The following is an 18305-nucleotide window of genomic DNA, read 5'->3' on the forward strand; positions in this document are numbered from 1 at the left end:
CTGTATCTCCAGATCCCAATGACAGAATATACCAGTCTCCATCACGGCTTCAAGCGGAGTCTGTCTGGACACCGCGCCAAGATGGGATGTACTGCATCCCATTTCAAGTAGTGGGAAGCAAATATCACGTGGCCACCAGCAGAATTTTGCTGAGGTGTCCTTGCCAAAATTTGGTTTTCGGAATGGGCCTTTAGATAGCACACATAATGGCACACGATTCTTAAGGACACATTCACACAGCATTGCTTTGCAAGGGGACAAGAGAAGAGTTACTTGAGGTTCACCCCTATTACACATACAATCTGCAAACCGTATCCTTGACATACAGAGATTATTTAAAACATGCAGTTGTCAATGGAGGGCAAAAGAATCTGGATTTGGGGAGATGAAAAGACAGCGCTGACTATTCTACATCTGAAACGTACGCAGTTATATTCATTTTATCTAATTGGCCATGACCCCAAAAATATGATGTTGCCACCTGAACGTGGCTAGACTAGCTTTCAAATACTCTTTGTGTTGCTTTATGTAAGGAGTTCTGGAGGATGGAAAGGAAAAGGGAGTACCGCTCTGAGAAACAGCAGAAGAGCTTTTTTCTGGTTAGTCCACATAAGCAAAATACCTCTCGACTATAACTTAAGTGCTTAATGAAAAAAAAAAATCACGGCAAAATAGAGTAAGAATGACTACTTAGCATTATATGAATTTTTGCAGTCTGACAGAACAAAAGGTGAGCAAGTGGCCTCCGAAGCATAAAATGTAAGAGTAGACAAAGGAAAACTAAGTAACAATAGCGTTACCTGAATGACAGAATTATTCTTTCATTTACTTAACTCTTTCCTATAGAGAAAACTCTAATTCTGGCCATTTAACCAGTCAGTGGCAGATTAGGTAGACCATAGGTTCTGGACTGTTCTAGAAACTTACCCCAAACCCTTCTCCTCCAACCACTGTGCCATGCCATGCCTATAGTCTACACCAGTCATCTTTAAACTGCGGCCCTCCAGCTGTTGCAAAACTACAACTCCCAGCATGCCCGAACAGCTGGAGGGTCGCAGTTTGAGGATGCCTGGTCTACACCATTCTTCTAACTCCAGACCAGACTTCTGGATGGTGTCAGGACCCAGTGAAGTGCGGCCTAGACCTGAAGAGGAGCTCTGTAGCCAGGAGGGTAAGTTCAGAACTTGATAGCTGCTCCCTATAAAGTGGGTGATACAAAACAGCAGCAATTAAATAGTGCTTTATAGCTCCAAATAATTAGCTATAATTAACAAGGGGAATTAAAGATACAATTAGCAAGCTGGTAATCGCAGGTGAATGGGAGCAGTGCTGTAGTTACCAGCTCTGTCCACTGCATAATAGATGGAGCTGTGTCGTTCTGGCGTCCGAGCTCCCCTGAAACAGCTGATCGGTGGGGGTGTTGGACCCCTGAGGTTTCTAAGGATATTAAAATCTTGGAATGCTCCTTTAAAGGGGTTGTGTCACGAAACATATTCTACATTTTTCACACCAGCATCTGGATCTGAATATTTTTGTGTTTGCATGTAATGAAAAATGTACTATAGCCATTGAGCTATTACAAAATATATCTGTGTAGCACCACCTGCTGTTTGCTCTTCTCCTTATTTATTGTCCATCTCACTAAGCTGGTTGAACGCGCTCAGTTTAAATCTTCAACTGCCACCTGCCATATGTACTATTAGAAGCTGTGGCAATTACATAGAAGGAGCTGCAGAGGAAAGGATATTGTCATGCCCCACTCTGACGATGTGCGGAGGTCGGCTAGGCTAGCAGCATGAGTTTAGTGTTTGTTTTGGAGCCGTGCTGGATCAGCCTCTCATCAGATGCACTGGGTGGGGTCATTAGTTTAAATAGCACACCATCCCAGTGCTCTGAGCGGATTATAGGAATCATTGTGGTCTTGGAAGCTAGGAAGGAAGGTTGTCTGTTCCAGCTCAGAAAGATAAGTGTGATTTCTAGTTTGGTTGCTTTGTGTCATCTCTCCCATCCAGGTTCTGTGCGAGCAGTCTGCTCCTATTTCTCCTCTTCACCATCTCAGGGAATTTAGGTTTTTTTCAGCCCAGGCACGGGGACACATCATACCTACCTTTAAGATCTGCATGTGGGCTGGGCAGTGCAGGGAAAGAGGTCAGGGATTAGCTAGGAGGTGACCCTTCCCCTGTCTCTCGCCCAGAGCCTGGTTGGTGGGTTATCTGTGAGTCTGAAAGCACACCTGCCATGACAGATATGCCCCCTGAACTGCCAGGACAAAGATAATGTAGCAGAGCAATTTTTAGCAATGAATGGGGAGATCTCTGGATCCAGGTGAGGTACAGGGCTGGTTCTAGCTTTGTTAGGCTACTTTCACACTAGCGTTGTTTAAATCCGGCGTTCAATTCCGACACCGGAACTGCCCGCCGGATCCGGAAAAACGGGTGAAAACGGATCACATTTGAATCCTGATCAGGATTTTGATCACAATGAAAAGAATGCATTGGAAAAAACGGATCCGCTATTTATGGACTAACTTTTTTTTCACATTTTTCGGGTTTAACATGCAAAAGCTGGATCCGGTTTGACTGAACACATGGCGCCGGATCCGGCGCTAATGCAAGTCAATGGGAAAAAGACCGGCGTTCAGTCAAAATGTTCAGGATTTTTGGCCGGAGGTAAAAATACAACATGCTACGGTTTTCTGAAAAGCCTGATCAGTCAAAAAGATCTGATTACTCTCCATTCAGAATGCATTAGGATAAAACTGATCAGTTCTTTTCCGGATTTGAGCCCCTAGGACGGAACTCAGCGCCGGAAAAGAAAAACGCTAGTGTGAAAGTATCCTTAGAAAGGTATTGTCATGTGCTATATGATGTCTGATTTTAATTTTTTACATCAATCATGGCATAACCCCTTTTGTTGAGTTGAGATGAGCATAATTATTTTGGGAAGATCTAGTCACCTTGATTCATTGCACAAGACCAACGTGAGTGGGTTCCCTCCACTCCCCTTTTTCCTCATGGGAGATCTTCCACTACAGTAGTTCAGTATGTCCCCAGTTGGTACTTTCAGCTCTTCAAGTGAATAAGGTACCTTTTGATAACCAACTCTGTGCGTAACAATTTTATCAATTCTAATTCTGCCATAATATTTATTCAACCTTGCATTTTCAAAGTGCTTTTATCTTTCTGTTGAAGCAAATAATATTTTACCGTCTAGGTATTTGTACTTTGTGGTATACTTTTACTAGATAAAGAAAAAAATTTGACGGATCTTTCAATTTTCTTTTATGCTCTATGGACACAAACAACTAAATAAATCCTCTTTGATAGAACACTGATCCTCAAGTATAATGCGATTAAAACTATTCCACTAAAAAACAAAAACATCATTTCAACAGTGAAATATAAGATGATGTGGGAGGGGGCACTTCAACTTAGTTTTTGCCATGTTGACTCACAGCAGGTGGTGATTTGAGGATATCCCATAGAGATAACACTAATGATGATGCCCGATGCACTGACCATATCTGTGCTATACAAAGGAAATCATGACTTGTCACCCTCACCAAGTGTCCAAATTATAAAAAAAATGCTTCAAATTGTCATAAAATAATGTTTACTTGACCCATTTTATTTATTGCCTCTTCCAGCATGGCCACTCAGATCCTCCACTATAGACTTTGGCTACAGAAATCATGTGACCACTGCAACTAATTGTTGGGTTCCATATACTGCTGAGGCAACTGGGACCGTAATATATGTATGGGGGCACAACTGGGGCCATAGTATATGGGGGGGGATTTTAATTAGGTGGGGGGGGGGGGGGAGGCCGCACTGAGCACCAATGAATGTAATACAGGGGAGGGAGGGAGGGAGGGGGGTCTGCTCCCTCCTGCCTGGCAGCACCTGATCTCTGCAGCACCTCAGGGGTTAATTGTGCAAATCACAGCCCCCTGTAAGAGATCGGGTGCTGCCAGGCAGCAGGGGGCAGTCATGTACACAGTTCTTAGTATATTCTAACTTGAAGCGTCCCCATCACTATGGGAACACCTCTGTGTTAGAATATACTGTCGGATCTGAGTTTTCACGATATAACTCAAATCCGATGGTATATTCAGTGGCGTACCTACCAGGGAAGCAGGGGAAGCAGCTGCTTCGGGGCCCTGGCTGACAAGGGGCCGGAGCAGTAGTAAACAGACTGGCCACACCCCCTCTACACTCACTTCACTGCTGCTTTAGAATGTCCTCGGAGCAGAGCAGGGAGCTAAGCCCCGCCCATCAGCACGGACCATTAATAGAGGAGCCTGGCTGCTTAATAGTGCAGCCAGGGCTCAGTACAGTGTGCTACAGGGAGATCCTGTCTCCCCTCCCTCTCCTAACTATTAGTACAGCCCAGCTTCTGCTACAGAGACTGCTCTGTAGTCGGCAGTAACAGGAGGGAGAGGGGGGACTGAATGGTGACAGGAAGTGCTGCAGAAAGAAGAGCCTGTGCCTGTCACTATCAGGAGCCCATACATTCCAGGCGTATGCCTGCCAACCCTAGCTGTCCTGCATCTCATGTAGCCCCCCCCCCCCAGCTGCATTCATCTGCTGCCCCCCCAGTTCTGTCCTGTGGGCCCCCTACTTATCTGATGCCCTGCCCTCTAGGCCCCCTATCCATCTGATGCCACACTCCTCTGGGCGCCCATGTGCAGCTTGGGGACACCAGTATGAGGCCAGAATGGGGACTGGAAGATCATGGAGCGGCGGGGAGCAGGCGAGTATGTTTTTTCCCACAACTGTACAATGCACCACTAGTTCACATCACATTTTTGTCCCACATTTAAAGGGGTTGTCCGGGTTCAGAGCTGAACCCGGACATACCCTTATTTTCACCCAGACAGCCCCCCTGAGGCTAGCATCGGAGCATCTTATGCTCCGATGCGCTCCTTTGCCCTGCGCTAAATCGCACGGGCTCTTTTGTTTTCAATAACACACTGCCGGGCAGCAATTTCCGCCCAGCAGTGTGTTCGGTGACGTCACCGGCTCTGAGGGGCGGGCTTTAGCTCTGCCCTAGCCGTTTTACTGGCTAGGGCAGAGCTAAATCCCGCCCATCAGTGCCGGTGACATCACCGGGGTCCCTGGCAGCCCCATGGAGAGCCTCGGTACGTCACCAGATCTCCAAAAAAATGTCTTTGTCCTGCGCAATTTAGCGCAGGGCTAAGGAGAGCATCGGAGCATGAACTCCACCGATGCTCATGTCAGGGGGGCTGCCGGGGTGAAAATGAACCCAGACAACCCCTTTAAGGCTGGGTTCACATCACGTTTTTCCCATCCGTTTAACGTATACAAAAAAACGTATTCGGATGCCTCATACTGATGCCATGACAGTGACATCCGTTCACCATAGAGTTTTTAGTCCAGTAAAAACACATGTATGTTAAAAAATCAAATGCCACTGTATGACGCCTGCCTGCCCATTTAAAAATTTGCTGTGGGGCCCAGTCATTTCTAGCTGCTCGACTGGTTACCAGGGGCTCAGACCATGGGGACAGACTACAGTCGGTGTCAGCCCTGCAGCAATACATAGAATGGGTGCCTATGCTACAGCAGGGGTCATACTGTGCTGCACATACAGTGTAGTGTGATGTCATGTTCACCTCTCCGGGTATATTACCCAGGAAAGCACAATTCTGCAAAAAGGAGATGTTCTATCTCTTGGTGGAACGGAAGAGCGGAATGGAACCCCACAGAAGCCCTGGTAGTGCTTACGTAGTGTTTCGTTCTGTGATTCCGTTTCGCACCCTTCCGCATCTCTGGATTTGCGGACCCATTGAAGTGAATGGGTCCGCATCCGTGATGCGGAATGCACACGGAAGGGTGCCCATTTATTGCTGATCTGCATATGCGGTCCGCAATACGGGAATGGCTGGCCCCTTTCACACAAACGATACTGGTTGGCTCCAGATGCGTTCAGGGTGCATTCAGTGAAACTCCCACCATTTTTCAAGCAAGTTCAGTCAGTTTTGTCTATGATTGCGTTCAGTTTTTTCTGCGCGGGTGCAATGCGTTTTGATGCGTTTTTCATGCACGTGATAAAAAACTAAAAGTTTACAAACAATATATCCTAGCAACCTGGTGGTGAGCGTGGTGACGTCACCAAAGGTACTTTTCCTGCCAGGTCCTGAAAGAAGACGAGCCGGGCTGCGCGATCAAGTGGATGAGGTGAATAATTATTTTATAATTTTTTTAACCCCTCAAGCCACATGTTACTATGCATTCTGTATTAAGAATGCTATTATTTTCCCTTATAACCATGTTATAAGGGAAAATAATAAAGTTCGGGTCCCTATCATCTCCTAGCAACCATCCGTGAAAATCGCATTGCATCCGCAATGCTTGCGGATGCAATGCAATTTTCAAGCAGCCCCATTCACTTCTGTGGGGCCTGCGCTACGTGAAAAACGCAGAATATAGAACATGCTGCAATTTTTACGCAACGCACAAGTCATGCGTGAGAATCACCGCTCATCTGCACAGCCCCATTGAAGTGAATGGGTCCGGATTCATTGCGGGTGCAATGCGTTCACATCACGCATTGCACCCGCGCCGAAACCTTGCCCGTGTGAAAGGGGCCTAAGACTTTGACACGGCCCCCACAACAGTATGATAGAATGACACTACATGACAGATAGGGTGTGTGTGTGTATGTATATAATATATATAATAGGAAAAGGATGGCGTGGCAGCCTATTCTGGTCTAGATCGTGACTAGCCAAAGGAGCGGGGTTTACACGGGGGGGGGGGGGCCCATACAAAAATTTGCTGTGGGGCCCAGTCACCTCTAGTTACGCCCCTGGGCCCTGGGTATATTATAACATAGAGGCGTTCCCATGGTGATGGGGACGCTTCAAGTTAAAATATACCCTGACTTTACATTGAAAGTCAATGGGGGACGGATCCGTTTGCAATTGCACCATATTGTGTCAACGTCAAACGGATCCGTCCCTATTGACTTGCATTGTAAGTCAGGACGGATCCGTTTGGCTCCGCACGGCCAGGCGGACACCAAAACGACTTTTTTTTAACTTTCCTTCATGTCTGGTGATCCTCCAAAAATCATGGAAGACACACGGGAAAAAAACCGGACACGGATCACGGAACAACGGAACCCCATTTTGCGGACCGTGAAAAAAAACTGTCGTGTGCATTAGGCCTTACACACAGAGTGATCTATTTCGGGTGCTTAGTGTAAGTAAAATACTAGTATTTTGCTGTATTTGTGAGAGGAGAGGCTGATTACACGGCTACTTACTTGCACCTGTGAGGCCAGGCTGGTTGGGTACTAGGCTATTTATAGGCTCCTGTAGGCCTAGGCTGACGACGGTTCAGCTGATTTCACTACCTGTGAGTCAGCTCTAGGATACAGCAGCATGGTGTGGAGGCTCCTTACGGCTGGGCGATGGCAGAATGTCTTAGCAGGGCGCTGGTATTCACGGTAGGATCGGAGTGGTTTGCACGGGACCAACGCTGCGGTCTGTGACATGTAGCGCTCTGAGATGTAGCAGAGTCGGGCGCTAAACGGTTGAATGAGGGTTGTTAGTTGGTTCAAGTCATGCATGCTGTGTTTTTGGTAAGGAAAAAAATAAAATAAAAATGCTGTGGTATGGCATTTGATGGCATGGTGCCTACAGGGCGGCATGCGATGCGCAGTACTCTGGTTCAAAGCAGAGCGGGGTGCTAACGGTCTAGGGAATGCTCGGCTGTCTAGGGGCTTGTTGGGGGTCATTGCTTATAGTTGTTGGCCTAGCAGGCGCCTGGTGTAGGTATGGTCGCAGGTTTCCTCTATTTAAAAAAAAAAAAAAAAATGTGTGTTTTTAACATGCAGGGGCACATCCGTAGCTAATGCCAAACAGGCAAGGAGTTGGGGTATGTATACCAGGGGTCTGCATGTGGGGATCCACGCAGATCAGTCGAGGCGCCCGCATTTGAGTTCTGATGCTCCTATAGATAAGAGTGGTTTATCTATAAACTGTATGTTATGGGCACGCATGTGTCAGCGGTTCTGCGCTGGGGTATAGGTGCATTATATGTTGCCTTATTGTCGTTGCTTCAAGGTTCATGTTCATACACGTTTATGTTTTTGTTTTTTGTTTCCCTTTTTTGGTGGTGCTGTGGTGACCATCCCGAAGAAGAAAAAAAAAAAAAAAAGCCTGCAAGCATTATGTGGGGGTGTTACCTTCATAGCTATGTCCATGTGTCTGCATTTACAATTTATACTCTGTTCACCACTAGAGCTGCGTTCATGAGTTGCTGTTGCATAACATTGATCCCCTGTTATCTCAGATTGCATTCACAGCTGCGTTATACAGTGCTCTTCATGCTCACAGCTGGGCCCATACCATGTTTCAGGCACTACTCACATCCACAGCTGCGTTCACCCAGCTGTTCATACATCACTTCGGCTTCCACTTAAGGCCGCATTTTTCTTTTCATTGCTACATCATGGTTACTCAGTATTTTCTCGGGGGCAGTCAGTGCACCGCTCTGATACCGTTCTCCTAATGAACATAGCTGCTTTCCTTCAGGTTACATTTCTTCCCTCGCAGACGCCTGGCCCCGCCATTAGGGTCTCTCGCGCCTGGCAGTTAATAAGTCCTGTCACGACTACAGGCGATTACGAAATCCTGTCACGTCTACAGGTTAATAAGTCCTGTCACGACTACAGGCGATTACGAAATCCTGTCACGTCTACAGGTTAATAAGTCCTGTCACGTCTTCAGGCGATCACGAAATCATGGCACGACTACAGGTTAATAAGTCCTGTCGCGATTACGTCCCGATCCATTATCAGAGTTAAGCAGCTTATGCCATCCTCTAAGTTTTTGGGTCCTTTATTAATAATAAGAAAGAATTTAAGCAGTGGCCTGGGGGATAAGTATAGGTGTAGTATTTGCTACCAGCAATAGTTGGTGTCCGAGCAGGGCCCTTAGCGAATGGTTGGACTTCATTAAGTCTTCTATCACATTCACCATTGTTATTTCAGTTCGCAGCTCCCGGGTTCAGACCTTCTTGCAATATGTTCATATGATCGTCAACATAGGGGTAAATCGTTTCTGACTACCATCAACTTTAGCTACCTCCTAAAACAACGGCACGTGACAAAGAGGTAAGGTGTATAGAAGTCGCTGATATGTACGGTATATTCCGCACCTTCATCGGGCAGAGTTTTCGGCGTTCAAAGCGGGCATCGTAATGGTATGTATATATTTACTCTAAATAAGGTCCATGCTTTTTGGCCCCTTTAGGCTGCCCTACAGCAGCAGTTACGGCACAATTCTACTGCTTGTTGAAGATAGGGTTAGATAGGTTAGGGACACCTTTCTGATAGCCGATCCGAACAAAAGTGTAAGTAAAATACTAGTATTTTGCTGTATTTGTGAGAGGAGAGGCTGATTACATGGCTACTTACTTGCACCTGTGAGGCCAGGCTGGGTGGGTACTAGGCTATTTATAGGCTCCTGTAGGCCTAGGCTGACGACGGTTCAGCTGATTTCACCCACCCACCCACGCCATCTTACAGTCACTTCATATAGGGGTGGCCCCCTTTAGGCTGCCCTACAGCAGCAGTTACGGCACAATTCTACTGCTTGTTGAAGATAGGGTTAGATAGGTTAGGGACACCTTTCTGATAGCCGATCCGAACACAAATTCTTTTAATGTTGATGATTATGGCTTACAGTTAATTAAAACCCAAAAGTCAGTATCTCAGAAAATTTGAATATTGTAAAAAAGTTCAATATTGTAGACTCATGGTGTCACATGCTAATCAGATAATCAACACAAAACACCTGCAAAGGTTTCCTAAGCCTTTAAGTGGTCCCTCAATCTGGTTCAGTAGGCTACACAATCATGGGGAAGACTGCTGACTTGACAGTTGTCCAGAAGACAGTCATTGGCACCATCCGTAAGGAAGGTAAGCAGCAGAAGGTCATTAATGAATAAACTGGCTGTTCACAGAGTGCTGTATCCAAGCACATTAATTGAAAGTTGAGAGGAAGTAAAAGTGTGGTAGAAAAAGGTGCACAAGTAAAGGGATAACCACAGCCTTGAAAGGATTGTCAAGAAAAGGCCATTTAAGAAATTGCGGTGATTCACAAGGAGTGGACTGAGGCTGGAGTCAGTGCTTCAAGAGCCACCACACACATAGACATATTCAGGAGGACATGGGCTACAACTGTCACATTCCTTGTGTCAAGCCACTCATGACCCAGAGACAACGTCAGAAGCGTCTTACCTGGGCTAAGGAGAAAAAGGACGGAACCATTGCTCAGTGGTCCAAAGTCCTGTTTTCAGATGAAAGTAAGTTTTGCATTTTATTTGGAAATCAAAGTTACAGAGTCTGAAGAAAGAGTGGAGAGGCACCAAATCCAAGTTGCTTGAGGTCCAGTGTGAAGTTTTTAATCTGATGCTAGAGAACATATAGGGCTTTGATCACATCTATGTTAGGGGACTCATTCGCAAATCAGGTCATAAATGTTGGACACAATTTTATAGCCTGACAGATGGAAAACCGCCAGATCTCATCATAGTCAGCGGGATCTGTCAGTTGTTGTCATCCAGGAAGTGCCAAATCCGGAACTACGGTGAGTTTAGTTGTTGTGCTCCTATGACAGCAGAACAGCGAACGCCACCAGCACAGACGAGAACAAAGCTTAATACATGCCTCAGCTGCTGCAGAACATTATAATGGTGACAAGAGAACTACAAGACACATCATCACCAGATTGTTATTATTGAAATTAGGGGGCAACACAGGGAGAGGTAAAAGTGGAGAGAACTACAACTCCCAGCATGTCCAGGCTGGTATTATTGGATACAAGTGGATATTACACAGAGAGAGTATAAGGCCGGGTTCACATCACTGTTTAGTTTTCCGTACTTCTGATCCGTCAGAAGAACAGAAAAATAAAGAAAAGAACAGATCCTGTATATAACACAGGCTCTCTGCATGGCGCAGGTCATCAACCTAGTGGTGCAGCACTTTCTAAATAAGTACACTGGCTTCTGCAAGGTTCTGGCAAAGTCCGGGAGACTGTCCAAGCACTTCAGACACTGTTATGTGGCAAGGACCACTCTCCTGGACCTGCAGCAACAGAACGGCCTGCTCCTACAGGTGCTTAATCTTCGACGTGCCAACTCGCCGAAATTCACATGTGTTTGAGCGTCTCTATGAGCAACGGAAAGCCGTGAACGATTTTGTCATGCACCAGACAGCCTCAGCAGCAGGGAGCATGTGTGGCTTCGAGGTCAGGCAGTGGCAGCTAATCCAAGACGCCCGTTGGGTGCTGAAGCCCTTTGAAGAGGACACAAAGTTTGCCAGCAGGGACAACTGTGGCATGAACAATGTCATCCCTCTCATATTTATCTTAGAACAGATGCTGACGCTCGTGCCGAAGGTGAAGAAGAGCAGCTGACCCATCCTATGGCTGTTGGGGAGACATTAAGGGAATCTGCCATGGAGGAGGAGGAAGATGAGGATGAGGGGCTGTCACTGTAAGAGGAGGAGGACTCAGAGGTGCAGGAGGACAATGATGAGGATGACGCTGGCCAAGACACCCAATTGTCACAGTGGGGGGCGTGCATGGAACAAAATGCCTCCTTGGGCACGCTGGCCAGAATGGCCATTTGTACAGTATGCTAGCTTGCTTACACATTGACAGGTGTATCGCTTACATCAAGCAACCTGTCAATATTCAAATTCACGATATATCACAAATATTTAGGCGAATATTCGTGATTTTGTGATATTCTTTTCGATTGCGCTATTATGCATGCGCGCGCACTATTAGGCTACTTTCACACTGGCGTTTTGGCTTTCCGTTTGTGAGATCCGTTCAGGGCTCTCACAAGCGCTCCAAAACGGATCAGTTATGCCCTAATACATTCTGAATGGAAAAGGATCCGCTCAGAATGCATCAGTTCTCCTCCGTTCCGTCTCCATTCCACTTTGGAGGTGGACACCAAAACGCTGCTTGCAGCATTTTGGTGTCCGTCTGACGAAACTGAGCCAAACGGATCCGTTCTGACACACAATGTAAGTCAATGGGGACGGATCCGTCCTCCATTGACTATCAAAGGTGTTCAGGACGGATCCGTCTTGGCTATGTTAAAGATAATACAAATGGATCCATTCTGAACGGATGTAGACGGTTGTATTATCTGAACGGGTCCATCTGTGCAGATCCATGACGGATCCGCCCCAAACGCGAGTGTGAAGGTAGACTTAGTTATAGTGGGATGCGAAAGTTTGGGCAACCTTGTTAATCGTCATGATTTTCCTGTATAAATCGTTGGTTGTTACGATAATAAATGTCAGTTAAATCTATCATGTAGGAGACACACACAGTGATATCTGAGAAGTGAAATGAAGTTTATTGGATTTACAGAAAGTGTGCTATAGTTGTTTAAATAAAATTAGGCAGGTGCATACATTTGAGCACTGTTGTCATTTTATTGATTCCAAAACCTTTAGAACTAATTATTGGAACTCAAATTGGCTTGGTAAGCTCAGTGACCCCTGACCTACATACACAGGTGAATCCAATTATGGGAAAGAGTATTTAAGGGGGTCAATTGTAAGTTTCCCTCCTCTTTTAATTTTCTCTGAAGAGTAGCAACATGGGGGTCTCAAAACAACTCTCAAATGACCTGAAGACAAAGATTGTTCACCATCATAGTTAAGGAGAAGGATACAGAAAGCTGTCTCAGAGATTTCCGCCGTCTGTCTCCACAGTTAGGAACATATTGAGGACATGGAAGACCACAGGCTCAGTTCAAGTTAAGGCTCGAAGTGGCAGACCAAGAAAAATCTCGAATAGACAGAAGCAACGAATGGTGAGAACAGTCAGAGTCAACCCACAGACCAGCACCAAAGACCTACAACATCATCTTGCTGCAGATGAAGTCACTGTGCATCGTTCAACCATTCAGCGCACTTTACACAAGGAGATGCTGTATGCGAGAGGGATGCAGAGGAAGCCTTTTCTCTGCCCACAGCACAAAAAGTGCCGCTTGAGGTGGGCTAAAGCACATTTGGACAAGCCAGCTTGATTTTGGAATAAGGTGCTGTGGACTGATGAAACAAAAATTGAGTTATTTGGCCATAACAAGGGGCGTTATGCATGGAGGAAAAAGAACACAGCATTCCTAGAAAAACACCTGCTACCTACAGTAAAATATGGTGGTGGTTCCATCATGCTGTGGGGCTGTGTGGCCAGTGCAGGGACTGGGAATCTTGTCAAAGTTGAGGGACGCATGGATTCCATTCAGTATCAGCAGATTCTGGAGACCAATGTCCAGGAATCAGTGACAAAGCTGAAGCTGCGTCGGGGCTGGATCTTTCAACAAGACAACGACCCTAAACACTGCTCAAAATCCACTAAGGCATTTATGCAGAGGAACAAGTACAACGTTCTGGAATGGCCATCTCAGTCCCCAGACCTGAATATAATTGAAAATCTGTGGTGTGACTTAAAGAGAGCTGTCCATGCTCGGAAGCTATCAAACCTGAATGAACTAAAGATGTTTTGTAAAGAGGAATGGTCCAAAATACCTTCAACCAGAATCCAGACTCTCATTGGAACCTACAGGAAGCGTTTAGAGGCTGTAATTTCTGCAAAAGGAGGATCTACTAAATATTGATTTCATTTCTTTTTTGTGGTGCCCAAATTTATGCACCTGCCTAATTTTGTTTTAAACAATTATATCACACTTTCTGTAAATCCAATAAACTTCATTTCACTTCTCAAATATCACTGTGTGTGTCTCCTATATGATATATTTAACTGACATTTTTTATCGTAACAACCAACGATTTATACAGAAAATCATGACGATTAACAAGGTTGCCCAAACTTTCGCATCCCACTGTGTTTGCACAGCACTGTGGAAGGGGTTACTGGATACTTTTGGGACTTTCTAGCTGATAATAAGAAGTTGGTAATTTTCTACAGCTACCATAAGGTTTAACCTCTTCAGGACACATGAAGTACCGGTACGGCATGTTGTCCTGGTACTTAAGGACACATGACGTACTGGTACGTCATGTGTATTGCCGATCACCGGCGGGCGGTGATCGGAGCAAGATGCCTGCTCAAAGCATTGAGCAGGCACCTTGGCTAAATGTGCGAAGGGGTCCCGTCAATTCAGACCTGCGGTTTGCGGCTTTTACCTGCGGTTGTGGCTGCGGCGGGCAGTGCCATCGGGTCCCCATGAGGCTGAAGGGGGGACCCGATGGCATGGAAGGCATCGCGCTGCCTTCTGGTGACGAGCCTGTGAGATCCAGCCCCCTGGATCTCACAGGCCGGAAGCTGTATGAGTTATACTCACTGTATTACTCATACAGCCAATGCATTCCAATACAGAAGTATTGGCATGCATTGTAAAGGGATTAGACCCCCAAAAGTTTAAGTCCCCAAAAAAAGTTTGAAAAATAATGTTTCAAACAGTAATCTCATCCCGCCAAAAATTAGACCCTACCTAATATAATCGCCAAAAAACTGAAAAAAACTATGGCTCTCAGAATATGGAGACACTAAAACATGATTTTTCAAAAATGATATTATTGTGTAAAACTTACATAAATAAAAAAAAGTATACATATTAGGTATCTCCGCGTCTGTATCGACCAGCTCTATAAAAATATCACATGATCTAACCCCCCAGATGAACACCGTGAAAAATTTAAAATAAAACCTGTGCTAAATAAACCATTTTTTTGTCACCTTACATCAAGTGTAATACCAAGCGATCAAAAAGTCACACGCACCCCAAAATAGTGCCATCTCATCCCACAAAAATCATACCCTACCCAAGGTAATCGCCCAAAAAATTAAATATATTATGGCTCTCAGAATATGGAAACACTAAAACATGATTTTTTTTTGCTTCAAAAATGAAATCATTGTGTAAAACTTCCAAAACAAAAAAAGTATACATATTAGGTGTCGCAGCGTTCCTAATAACTTGCTCTATAAAAATATCACATGACCTAACCCCTCAGGTGAATACCATAAAAAGATACCTTGTCACCTTACATCACAAAAAGTGTAATAACAAGTGATCAAAAAGTCACACGCACCCCAAAATAGTGCCAATAAAGTGCCAATAAAACCGTCATCTCATCCCGCAAAAATCATACCCTACCCAAGGTAATCGGCCAAAAACTGAAAAAATTATGGCTCTCAGACTATGGAAACACTAAAACATGATATTTTTGGTTTAAAAAAAGAAATCATTGTGTAAACCTGGTCTATAAAAATATCACAAGATCTAACCTGTCAGATTTCTTGTTACCTTGCCTCACAAAAAGTGCAATATAGAGCACCAAAAAATCATATGTACCCTAAACTAGTACCATCAATACTGCCACCCTATCCCGTAGTTTCTAAAATGGGGTCACTTTTTTGGAGTTTCTACTCTAGGGGTGCATCAGGGGGGCTTCAAATGGGTCAAAAAACCAGTCCAGCAAAATCTGCCTTCCAAAAACCATATGGCATTCCTTTCCTTCTGCGCCCTGCCGTGTGCCTGTACAGCAGTTTATGACCACATATGGGGTGTTTCTGTAAGCTACAGAATCAGGGCCATAAATGTAGAGTTTTGTTTGGCCGTTAACCCTTGCTTTGTTACTGGAAAAATTGGATTAAAATGGAAAATTTGCCCCAAAATTTTAATTCTGAAATTTCATCTCCATTTGCCAATAACTCTTGCGGAACACCTAAAGGGTTAACGACATTTGTAAAATCTGTTTTAAATACCTTGAGGGGTGTAGTTTCTTAGATGGGGTCACTTTTATGGAGTTTCCACTCTAGAGTTGCATCAGGGGGGCTTCAAATGGGACATGGTGTAAAAAAAAAACTGTCTAGCAAAATCTGCTTTACAAAAACCATATGGCATTCCTTTCCTTCTGCGCCCTGCTGTGTGCCCGTACAGTAGTTTACGACCACATATGGGGTGTTTCTGTAAACTACAGAATCAGGGACATAAATATTGAGTTTGGTTTGGCTGTTAACCCCTATTTTCCATTAATTCTTGTAGAACACCTAAAGGGTTAACGACGTTTGTAAAATCAGTTTTGAATACCTTGAGGGGTGTAGTTTCTTAGATGGGGTCACTTTTATGGAGTTTCTACTCTAGGGGTGCATCAGGGGGGCTTCAAATGGGACATGGTGTAAAAAAAAAAAACAGTCCAGCAAAACCTGCCTTCCAAAAACCGTATGGCATTCGTTTCCTTCTGCGCCCTGCCGTGTGCCCGTACAGCGGTTTACGACCACATATGGGGTGTTAGTGTAAACTACAGAATCAGAGCCATAAATATTGAGTTTGGTTTGGCTGTTAACCCTTGCTTTGTAACTGGAAAAGAAAAAATTAATGGAAAATATGCCAAAAAAGTGAAATTTTTAAATCGTATCTCTATTTTCCATTAATTCTTGTGAAAACACCTAAAGGGTTAAAAAAGTTTGTAAAATCAGTTTTGAATACCTTGAGGGGTGTAGTCTCTAGAATAGGGTCATTTTTGGGTGGTTTCTATTATGTAAGCTTCGCAAAGTGACTTCAGGCCTGAACTGGTCCCTAAAAATTGGGTTTTTGAAAATTTTCTGAAAAAGTTAAAGATTTGCTTCTAAACTTCTAAGCCTTGTAACATCCCCAAAAAATAAAATATCATTCCCAAAATGACCCAGAGGTGAAGTAGACATATGGGGAATGTAAAGTAATATTTTTTGGAGGTATTACTATGTATTATAGAAGTAGAGAAATTGAAACTTGAAAATAAAAATAAATTCTTTTGACTTCATTTTACCAGTGTCATGAAGTACAATATGTGACGATAAAAACAATCTCAGAATGGCCTGGATAAGTCAAAGCATTTTAAAGTTATCACCACTTAAATTGACACTGGTCAGATTAGCAAAAAATGGCCTGGTCCTTAAGGTGAAATAAGGCTGTGTCCCAAAGGGGTTATAGAAGAGCATGTTTTGGTGGGGAAAAACCAGACTTAGTTACCACCAAAACCGGACAGTCTGAGCTTTTGGATGTCTGGTTTAACTATGTTATTATGCCTGAAGAGCTGTTTTTTGTTAGAAAAACTGCTGTGCCTTTGCCCTTGAGTACCATTGAAGCTATAATGCAAGTCTATGATAAATAGGAGTTGTAACATTGTATCTGTTTGTACTGATATTCTCCACTCCACCGCTCCCACTAGAAGGTTCTAGTTCAGCCAGAAACTGTATAAAAGGAGAGCAGTCTGAGCCCCTAGGGTTTTGCAGTTAAGGAACAGTGTTTAGAAGAGGAGACTCTGCAAGACTACTTGAGTGACCAAAAGTAGACGCTGAGATTGGGATACTCTTCTACAGATCCAGGATCACCAGCCTTTGGCCAGGGTACCAGGCTTCTGAGAGACAGGGACAGCTAGCTCAGGCCTTTCCTCAGCATCAAACCCTTCTTCTGCCAGGGAGGAGACTAGAGAAGCCAACCATATGCCTTGCATGTATTGTTTTGCACTTGAATCCCTCTAGTAAAGAAGCACCCTGGTTTACTGTAGACCCTGACTCTCTGGACTTATTTTCCATAGAGGTGCACCATGCTTTACCCCATCCATTCAAGAGAGCAGCAACACGTGGTAATCAATGGCGGATTATAATAGAGCCTTTTCGGTTGGCAGCCCCGGACCCCACATTTCTAAGAGGCCTCTGGCTGTCAATCCAAAACACCCACTCTCTTAAAAGCCTGCAGTGTATTGCCAGTCTTCATAAGCAGGCTGTGTTCTGGAACCAAAAATATTGGAGGAAGAGGGAGGGGTGAATGAGGAAGGGTCAGGTGACCTCTGGATGTCAGATCATGTTCTGAGGTTCCGGGTCATTTTCACAGACTATTCCGCACAATGTAAAGCTGTGCGTCTGTTGGCTGTAACTAAATACAGCCACTAGTGTTGGAGGGCGAATCAGGAAGAATCCAGGAGACCTGTCTTCTGCTCTCCCCAGAAGTTCTCTCTGTATAAAAAAACAGGAAATTAAAAAAAGAAGCTCTGTCCTCCTGGGATGGGGCAGCAAGGTAATGGCCCCCTTCGCCTAACCAGGCTTCATGACAGAGGATAACAAGAGTAAGTGTGTGTATAATGTATATCTTATATATATAAAAATAAGTTTCTGTCTGGACGTCTGTCTAGACGTACTGTTCTCTATGCGCGACCAAACGACTGGACCGATCCTCACCAAATTTGGCACACAGGTACATCAGGTGTCCAGGAAGGTTTTAGACGTACTGTTCCTT

General features: G+C 44.7%; 1 protein-coding gene across 1 annotated transcript in view; it reads right to left on the reverse strand.

Annotated features, from left to right (window-relative positions):
* Positions 1-18305, reverse strand: part of NR5A1 (nuclear receptor subfamily 5 group A member 1) — a 229004-nt gene that overhangs the window by 185096 nt on the left and 25603 nt on the right. The gene's annotated exons all lie outside the window — the stretch shown is intronic.

This window comes from Bufo gargarizans, chromosome 9, assembly GCF_014858855.1.
Source record: "Bufo gargarizans isolate SCDJY-AF-19 chromosome 9, ASM1485885v1, whole genome shotgun sequence".
Classification (NCBI taxonomy): Eukaryota; Metazoa; Chordata; class Amphibia; order Anura; family Bufonidae; genus Bufo; species Bufo gargarizans.